Raw genomic sequence first — 10,593 nt, 5'->3', positions numbered from 1 at the left:
TTTCACTGCGATGTTGATCTGCCTGTTGTTTCATTCTATTCTGTGCCAACACGAGGTTATCCTTTAAGAGTTGGAGGACTTGTTGTTGATGTTCGATGTGATGTTCCACTGCCTGAACCTTAGAATTTTCTCTTAAATATGATGTGATGGATGGTGGTTGATACCCATAAAGTGCCATAAATGGGGTCATTTTTGTTGCTGTATGGAAGGAAGTGTTATACCACCATTCAGCCAGAGGCAACCATTTGACCCATTGTGTCTGTTTATCAGATACAAAGCAACGAAGATATCCTTCCAAACATTTGTTTACTATCTCAGTTTGCCCATCAGATTGAGGATGATAAGATGAGCTATGAGCTAACTGAGTACCAAGACAAGAAAATAATTCTGTCCAAAAATTTCCAGTGAAAATGGGATCTCTGTCACTTACAATAATCTTTGGGTTTCCATGTAGCTTTTGAATTGTTTCCATAAATGCAGTAGAAACTGTACTGGCTTTAAATGGATGTGATAATGCACAAAAGTGTGCATACTTGGTAAGTCTGTCAACTACCACCATGATGACACTCTTTCCCTCAGACTTGGGTAAACCTGTGATAAAATCCATTGAAACCTCCTCCCAACGTTGGCTTGGAATGGATAAAGGTTGTAATAGACCCGGTGTCTTAATTGTTTCAACTTTATTTTGCTGGCAAACCAAACATTCTGCCACAAACTTTTGAATATCTGATTTAAGGCCATCCCAAAAAAATTCCTTCTTAACCCTGTGGTAAGTTTTTAAAAATCCTGAGTGCCCTCCTAAGGGAGAAGTGTGCAATTCCATAAGAATCTTTTGTTTTAGCTGGGAATTCTTACAGAGGTATAAGCGATCTTTGTACCATAACGAATCATTTTTCCAGCTAAATGTATCAGACGTACTGGAATCTTGTTGTAGCTTTCGAATAAGTGCCCACACTTCTTCGTCATTCTTCCATTCCTCCCTTGCTTCATTTATCCAATCTGGTTGGATAATAGAAATGGCGCACAACAATGCTTCCACATCCTCATCCTTTCTTGAGAGTGCATCTGCCACCACATTTTGCTTCCCTTTTTTGTAGATGATTTCAAAGTCATAACCCAACATCTTTGTGACCCACTTTTGTTGCTCTTCAGAGGATAATCTTTGTTCTAAAAAGTATTTAAGGCTATCATGATCCGTTTTTACCTTGAAGTGTCTTCCCATTAGGTAGGGTCGCCATTTCTTAAGTGCATGGAGTATTGCCAACATTTCCTTCTCATAAATAGCTTTGCTTAAAAACTTTCCCTTGATTGGACGACTTTCAAAAGCAATGGGTCTTTCATCTTGCATTAGAACAGCACCAATTCCATTTCCTGAAGCATCACATTCCACAATAAAGGTTTTTGTGAAGTTCGGTGTAGCTAAGACCGGTGCTTGGCACATTGCCTCTTTAAGATGTTCAAAGGCCTTTGTTGCTTCCGGAGTCCATGAAAATGCATCTTTCTTCAATAATGTTGTTAGAGGTGCTGCTATTCTCCCATAATTCTTAACAAACTTGCGATAATACCCTGTCAACCCAAGAAATCCTCGCAGATGCTTTATGGATGTGGGGATTTTCCATTCCTTAATGGCTTTAATTTTGCTAGGGTCTACCTTAACTCCTTCATGAGATACAATATGACCCAAATATTCCACCTCCTGGACTCCAAAGAAACATTTGGATCTTTTTGCATATAATTGTTTCTCCTCCAATAGTTGTAGCACCCTGTCAACATGTTCAACATGATCCTTCCAAGACTTGCTGTAGATTAGTATATCATCAAAAAATACTAACACAAATTTTCTAAGGAATGGTTTGAAAATTGAATTCATCAAACCTTGAAATGTTGAAGGTGCATTGGTAAGGCCAAAAGGCATGACCAAAAATTCATAATGACCCTCATGAGTTCTAAATGCCGTTTTCGGAATGTCTTCAATCTTCATTCTGATTTGATGATATCCTGAACGAAGATCCAACTTGGTGAAGTAAATTGATCCATGCAATTCATCCAGTAATTCATCAATGACAGGAATGGGGAACTTATCTTTAATAGTGAGCTTGTTGAGCTCCCTATAATCCGGACACATGCGCCATGATCCATCCTTCTTGTGCACCAATACTACTGGAGCAGAGAAAGAACTTTGACTCGGTTGAATTATACCAGCCTCTAGCATTTCTGCAACCATACGTTCAATTTCACTTTTTTGGACATAGGGATATCTGTACGGCCTGATGTTTGGAGGAACACTTCCTGGAATCAGATGAATAGCATGATCATGATCACGCATAGGTGGGAGACCTTTGGGAGTCTCAAATACCTTGGAATGATTGTCCAGGACTTTTTGGAGATCTGGAGAAATAGATGATTCCAATGTGGAAACATCTAGCGAACATAATTGTGCAATTACACCTCTTTGCTCCTTTTTTAGAAGCTTTGTCATACCATTAGAGCTGATTATCTTTCCTGGTTTCCCTGCAATACCCCTTAATTCAACTTCCTTTCCTTCCACAGAAAATTTCATGAAAAGTTCTTGAAAATTAAAAGCTATTGTACCCAAGGATTGTAGCCATTGGACTCCTAGTACAACATCAGCACCTCCCATTGGAATGGAAAGCATTGGGCTAGTCAATACATATTCTCCCATGGATAGCTTGATATTATGGCACTTTCCAGAGCAATTTATTGTTCCTCCATTTGCAATCATCACTTGACACTCTGGTGCTGGATATAGGAAGCAATTCAATTCTTTTGCTACCCTACAATGAATAAAATTGTGGGTGCTTCCTGAATCAATCAACACTATTACCTTTTTCTTCTTGATTTGTCCTTCTATCTTGATGGTTTGAGGAGTGGTAATTCCCGCCAATGCATTACAAGATATGGTCGGATTTATTTGTTCTTCATCTAGGCTTTGTTCCTGGAATATATCCTCTTCTTTTGACCTTTCTTGCTCCTTTTCTTCTTCCTCTTCACAATCTATGTAGAATAATTTCTTCTCAGCACACTTATGACCTTTTGTGTATTTGCTATCACAATTGTAACAAAGCCCTTTTGCTCTTTTTTCTTCCAATTGTTGTGGTGTCAACCTTGTAGGTTGTGGAAGACTATGGGCAACAACACTTCCATCTTTATAGTTGTGAATGGTATGCTTCCTAGTTGCCATAATTTTGCTTTCCATTTTTCTTGCTAACCTGAATGCCTTCTCTAATGAATCAGGTTCCCAAAGGCGCACATCATGTTGGATATTATCCTTTAAAGACCCTATGAACACATCAATCCTATGCTCCTCTGGAATATCTTTTACCCTTATGTTCAATTTTTGGAACTCCTCAATGTGCTCCATTATTGAACCCTTTTGTTTGAGACTTATCAATTGGCTAAAAAAAGTGTTGCTTTTTGTATCCTCATAATGTGCTATCAATTCTTCCGTAAAAATTGCCCAAGTGATAAATTGTTTACGAGAACAAAGCCATTGATACCATACAAACTGATTTGGTTCCAAATATAAAGTTGCCATACGTACCTTTTGTGTGTTTTGCACATTATTGAGATCGAAGAATTGCTCCATTTGTAATATCCATGTGGCGGGATCCTTGCCATCAAACTTCCTCATATCGATTTTTGGAACATGGTGAGTCTTCGATCCAACATTAGAGTCTATGGAATCATGATTAACATTTCTTTTGTTCTCATCATGAGTTTCCTTTACTATCTTTTCACCATTAGTGACCCTTTCTTGTAGCAACTTTTTCAATTCATCCATCTTATCGTCCATGCCATCCATCTTAGCTTCCATCTTAGCTTCCATGCCATCCATCTTAGCTTCCATCTTAGCTTCCATGCCATCCATCTTAGCTTCCATGCCCTTTATCTTATATTCCACGCCATTTACCTTAGATTCCACGCCATTTATCTTAGCTTCTGTTAGCTTTTGTGAGCGTGACATTTGTTGCACTTGTTCTTGTAATTTTGATATATCATGTAGCATTTCTTCCTCTTCTTCATGAGTCATGCTAGAGCTTTCAGGTTCCTTACTAGGTGTTTGCATTTTCTTTCCTCGGGGCATCAGTTACCGATAATAATTCTTTACTATGCCCTTTGAATTCCTTTAAACCAAGTCTACACAAAAATTTAAAAAAAACTACACACCTTTTTTCACTTTATAGAAGCCTGATATTGAATCTGATGTATCTCTGTAATTTCGAATCATCCAGTTCTGAAATTGCTACCTGTAGTAGCCTTCTGCGTCCTCTTTCCAATGCCACAAGTCTGAGCCAAATTGGATTCTCCAAGGAAGAGTTATGTGAAATCTCCCACAGTGACTTGCTTTTAGACTGGTTCAGTAGAGCGAACTTGTACGACGTGCCACGAGTCACTGTTTCAACCTTTGAATCTGAAACTCACCCACAAGAAACTAAAGTCCGTCCTCTTTCTGTACCTTTTTACGAAATTTCAATCCGATCCTCAAAGAGAGAGTTATGACGATTTTCCCCAGGTCACCTGTTTTGAATGTAATTCAGGAGTCTGCAAAAAGGCCAACTTCCTCAGATCATATCTCCGAAAATATCACGCAAAAAGCTCTAAAATTCGGACCCAAGTTTAGCGCCAATTCTTCTCAAATGGGTTTTTTTTGCGACTTCTGAAACGTCACAGAAAAAAAGTTATAGCGAAAATGCCACGATGACCTGTTTGGAGCAGCGAAACCCTAGAATCCAAAGCTCTGATACCAAATGTTATGAAACCAGCTCAAGAAAAGATAGAAAAGAGAGATAAACGCCTTAGAATTCAGCCTCTTCGAGGGGGCAACCTCCTTTACATTACATAAATGAACAATTCTTGGATGATACAAATGAAAATACCTCCTTTCTATATATAGGAGTCTAAGTGGTCCCAATACAATCAAAGCCTACATAACAATAATATTGTAGGGCACAACAATAACAATAGTGGGCTTCTATGTGGCACAAGAGTAACAATATGGGCACTACATGGGTACATCAATATAAATAAGGGGTATAACTACAATAGTAATGGGGTAATCACTAGTATTATAGGGACCCAACAGTTTCCACAATTTACGATGATACAAATGAATAGGTGTTGGGTCATGGGTTGTCCATCTCCAACCAAGGACAGGAAACTCAGAATTAAAACAAAGGGTATCCATAATGTAGGCAGAGTAATAGAAGGGTGGGATTTTTCTCTCGGTGACTCTAGTTTTGGCCCTAAACTCACGAATAGCTAAGACCAACTTATCAGACAGAATAGTGGCCCAATCCATGATTATACTATTGACGGCCGCTTCCATTAAGGGAACCATATCAACATGGATATTTGCAGAATCATGAAATCCCCACAATCTACACATCATAATTCCAGCATAGCAGTAAGGTGAAGCCAAAGAAGCATTGGAGTACTTACCTGACATATCCTGCTTGTGTTTTGCTGGATTTTGCCTCCAATCTCGGAGAGGTTCGGATGGTGATTCATTCTCTCTGGCGAATTTCTCCACAAAGGCTCTGTTATAGACTTGCTCGGGATTGGGCAAATGATACATCCGTCTCAAGTCGTCAGGCTTGAAGGAACCGAAAATCCTTCCATCCTTAGTATGGAAGGTTCTATTAGTGAGAGTAATTTCTTCAATTGCCCAACGTACCACATCAGTATAAGGCAAGACTTGTTCTCTGGCTGCTATTCTGTGCAGAAAGGAGTTAGCCAAATCTTTAAGAGTTGCCTCAGACTTTCTTAGTTCATCCACACTTGCCTCCGTTACTGTCGTTTCTGGTTGTTCTGCTTCTAGCAAATTGTATGTCCCTTGCCATGTAGTACCAGGAAGACCAGTGCATGTAGTATCTGAGATTAAGCCTTTCCTTGAAACTGTAGCAGCTTGGCCTGAGGCAGGTGTCGCAGTAGAACCTGCCACCTTCTTGAACTTCTTTCCCATCATATTCATACTTCTCTCGACAGTTGAATTCTACACAAATGCAAGAAAAATCGTAACAAAGAAATAACAATGACAATCCATAACGGGATAGATATATTATTTGAAGCGTGGTGAGATTATTTCTAAAAGAGGCTGCGGATCTAATGATTTGAGAAGGCATCGTAGATGCAATGATGGTGATTTTATAGCCTGCAGCTCCATAAATGACCATTACTTAAGTTATTAAACCGAATGACCCCTTAAAGCGTGCAATAGATTTTTTCAAAGGTCTAATCGTAATTGCTCGTTAATTCGAAGGGGCAAAGCTTTAAATACGCATGCATTACCTTATCCCTTTACTTTAACGGCATTTTGAAATCTGTGTTTTTGTCAAATCGGATTTAAATATAACTTTAATGCTTTGAAATAATCACCTTTTGGAAACTGAGGTCATCATTAAGCGTCATCGCATCGCATCGGAAGTGTGAGTGACATTATCATTTGGGAAAGATCTTTAGCGAACGCCGATTGCGACATTGTATTAGCGCGCGAACATAATCCCTAAATGTATATCAATTGATTTACCGAATGCCGATAGCGATGTCGCATCGGGGAAAAGATATGAACGTCTTATGAAACTGCGTAGGATTCTGCCGACTGCCGATAGCGATATCGCATCGGGTAGGAGCTTTAAAACATTTTTCACAAGAAATAGCGCCGATAGTTGATCGCCGATATCGTGTCGCATCGGGGAAAAGGTATGTGCTTTTTCTTTGTGTGCATTGGCTATCGCCGATGGCCGATAGCGATATCGCATCGGGAAGAACCAAGATGGCAACCAACCTTGCGATTGCTTTTTTCGGACTTAACCTCAAAAATTGCTCATTATTTGTTCAACAAGGGTTTTATGCACAAATTCATTTGATTATCATACCTTATCTGAACAAGTTTATTAATGCCAATTAAAAATTTTAAAAGGGACCCATTTCATATGTAAATTGTTTGTGATAAAAATGTTATGAAATGGGGGGTTGTTGTAGGGCACAACACAACCCCAAACTTATATTTCGATAAAATAGTTCTCTTCGACCTCTAAAAGAGTTGATTCATACACTAAAAGAACATAGTCATCTGATTACATCATTCCCCAAAAGTTCCACCTGAGAAACCATCCAGAAATGGCCTAAACTGAACAATACTGATTGCTCCACTGGCAGGGTGTGATGCATACTAAGTGGTACACTACCTAGGCGTGATGCATACTGATTAGGCCTTCTATAGGACACGATAGGCGATGATGGACAAATATCCAAGACAGTTTGCTAGGTGGTTGCTCATGGAATCTTCTAGAAACTTCTCCTATGCCACTTGCCTCTCTGAACTCACCCAGGGATGAGTAAGATATCCAAGAAATCTCCAAGTGGGACGAATTGTAACAAGTGGAATGAAACTAATCAAACCCTAGAGATGACTCACACCCTTGCACACATTTATAAATGGATCCCTCATCTAAGAGATCCAAAGGCTGGAATATTGTGAATTGCAAGGAAGTGCTGATAGTTTGTAATTGAGGAAAGAGCATTGTATTTTTGGTGTGATCTTCCTATTTCATGAGGTGAAGAGGGATTGAAGCTAGGAGGATGATGCTGGATTAGATAATTGGGTTGTAATTCTCCCTTCTATTTAATAAAGTTCTTCAAGTTTTCTTCCATATGATTGTGCAATTGTGAATGTTATGATTTGTAAATGCTATCATTTGTTCATTATATATTTGATTCTGTAATGTTTATGTTGCAGTAGATCAAGATCCTTTGATAGTTCATTGTTGCTGTACTTGTGTAGGTACTTTCCAAGCGGAATAAGTATGGAGAGGAGTTGCAAGCTCAGTCAAGGGGGAGAGAGATCAAACAAGGGATTAAGTGGAAGTTCCAGGTTGGTTCCTTTATCTTTCTCTTATCTATTGCACATAGAAGAAATTGTTGAATTTCTTTAAGCTGTTGTTTCTAGGGTAGTTTCCAAACCTAAAGGGCTAGTCGTTCAGCTAGACACTAGTTTTCCCTGAAACAATGTATGAGAAAAAATCTAGTTTGTCTTATCTTAAAAAGGGCCAAACAACAAGTGATACAAATATACAAGTGACTCAAAATTGCATTTAGAAGGTGATAATATCAAACATGAAATGGTGAAGCAGTATTGGTTAGAAATCACAATAAGATAGAAATCAACTTGCTTGTTTGCAAGAATTCAAAGATGTCATAGCCTTTTGTTTTGAGCAACCTTCTAAGAGAAAAAAAGAATATCAAGCAAAGAAACTTGGTTCCAAATGCCTATATTTCCAACTAATGTATCCAAGATGTTCATTCTGTCCTTTTATTAACAATCCAAATTCAAGATGAAAATAATCCACATGTACTACATACCATACAATATTTTCCCTTCAAAAAGAATTCCCTACTTCATGTACTATATCAATTTGTTCCATTCACAAAGAAAAAAAATTATTTTAACCCCACTTAGAGAATCTACCCTTTGTCTATACAAGCTCGTTATTATTGCAAAATATTGTGCACATGCAATATGGTTGTTATGAAACCATCTCACAAAAAGATAGAAAAGATAGATCAATGCCTTAGAAATAAGCCGCTTCAAGGGGGAAACCTCCTTTACATTACACAAATGAAAAATTCTTAGATGATTCAAATGAGAAAACCTCCTTTCTATATATAGGATTCTACAAATATAACCAAGCCGACCTAACAATAATAATATAAAGGCACAAAAATAACAATAGAGGAATTCTATGGGGCACAATAATAACAAAAAGGGATACAACGAAAATAGTAATGGGGGGATCACTAATATTATAGGGACCTAACATTCCCTTCTCCTTCAAAAAAGTGTTGTCCTCAATGCTTGAGTAGTTGTGGATGCTTCTGTATAAAATTCTCATCCTCCCATGTGGAATCTTCAATGGGTAAGTTCTTCCACTTGATGAGATACTCTGAAATTAAAATATTTTGTAGCTATAGAGTTCTTGTTTCTTTGACTGCTTCAGGTTCCAATATGATTTTTCCTTCCTCATCAAGTTCTGGTAATATTCTCTGAACTAGAATCTTGTCACCTATAACCTTCTTTAAGAATGAAACATGGAAAACTAGGTGCACTCAAGAAGTTGCAGGAAGATCCAATTTGTATGCCATAGTACCTATCTTTTGTAATACCTTGTACGGACCATAATACTTTGGTGATAATTTTTTATCCTTCTTCGCTTTCATGAGGGACATTTTTTTATATGGTTGTAGCCGTAGGAATACCGAATCACCTACATCAAAACTTCTTTTGCTGTGATGTTGATCTGCCTACTATTTCATTCTATTTTGTGTCAAGGTGAGGTTATCCTTTAAGAGTTGGAGAACTTGTTGTTGATGCTCGATGTGATCTTCGACTACTTGAACCTTAGAATTTTCTCTTAAATATGTTGTGATGTATAGTGGATGACATCCATAAAGTGCCATAAATGGGGTCATTTTTGTTGCAGTATGGAAGGAAGTGTTATACCACCATTTAGACAAAGGAAACCATTTGACCCATTGTGTCTGTTTATCAGATACAAAGCAATGAATATATCCTTCCAAACATTTGTTTACTATCTCAGTTTTCCCATTAGATTGAGGATGATAAGATGAGCTATGATCTAACTGAGTACCAAGACAAGAAAATAATTTTTTCCAAAAATTTCTAGTGAACATGGGATCTCTATCACTTACAATAATCTTTGGGTTTCCATGTAGCTTTTGAATTGTTTCCATAAATGCAATAGAAACTGTACTTGCTTTAAATGGATGAGATAATGCACAAAAGTGTGCATACTTGGTATTTTTATCCACTACCACCACGATAACACTCCTTCCTTTGGACTTGGGTCAACCTATGATAAAATCCATTGAAACCTCCTCCCAATGTTGGCTTGGAATGGATAAAGGTTGTAATAGTCCTCGAGTCTTAATTGTTTTGACTTTATTTTGTTGGAAAACCAAACATTCCGCCACAAACTTTTGAATATCTGATTTAAGGCCATCCCAAAAAAAATCCTTCTTAATCCTCTGGTAGGCATTTAGAAATCCCGAGTGCCCTGCTAAAGGAGAGGTGTGCAATTCCCTAAGAATATTTTGCTTGAGTTGCAAGCTCTTACATAGGTATACCCGATCCTTTTAGCATAATGAATCATTTTTCCAGATAAATGTATCAGATGTATTGGGATATTGTTGTATGTTTTGAATGAGTGCCCACACTTCCTCGTCATTCTTACATTCATCCCTTGCTTCATTTATCTAATCTAGTCAGATAATAGAAATTATGCAAGTAAATTATTCCACATCCTCATCATTTCTTGAGAGTGCATCTGCCATAATGTTTTGCTTCCCCTTTTTGTAGATGATTTCAAAGTCATAACCCAACATCTTTGTGACCCATTTTTGCTACTCTTCTAAGGATAATATTTGTTCTAAAAAGTATTTAAGACTATCATGATTTGTTTTTACTTGAAGTGTCTTCCCATTAGTAGGGTCACCATTTCTTAAGTGCATGTAGTATTGCCAACATTTCCTTCTCATAAATAGTTTTGTGTAAAT

The sequence above is a fragment of the Pinus tabuliformis genome, chromosome 7 (assembly GCF_031772625.1).
Source record: "Pinus tabuliformis cultivar Carrire ecotype Pingquan chromosome 7, CPIR1, whole genome shotgun sequence".
Lineage (NCBI taxonomy): Eukaryota > Viridiplantae > Streptophyta > Pinopsida > Pinales > Pinaceae > Pinus > Pinus tabuliformis.
Note: the sequence above shows the minus strand (reverse complement) of the source record.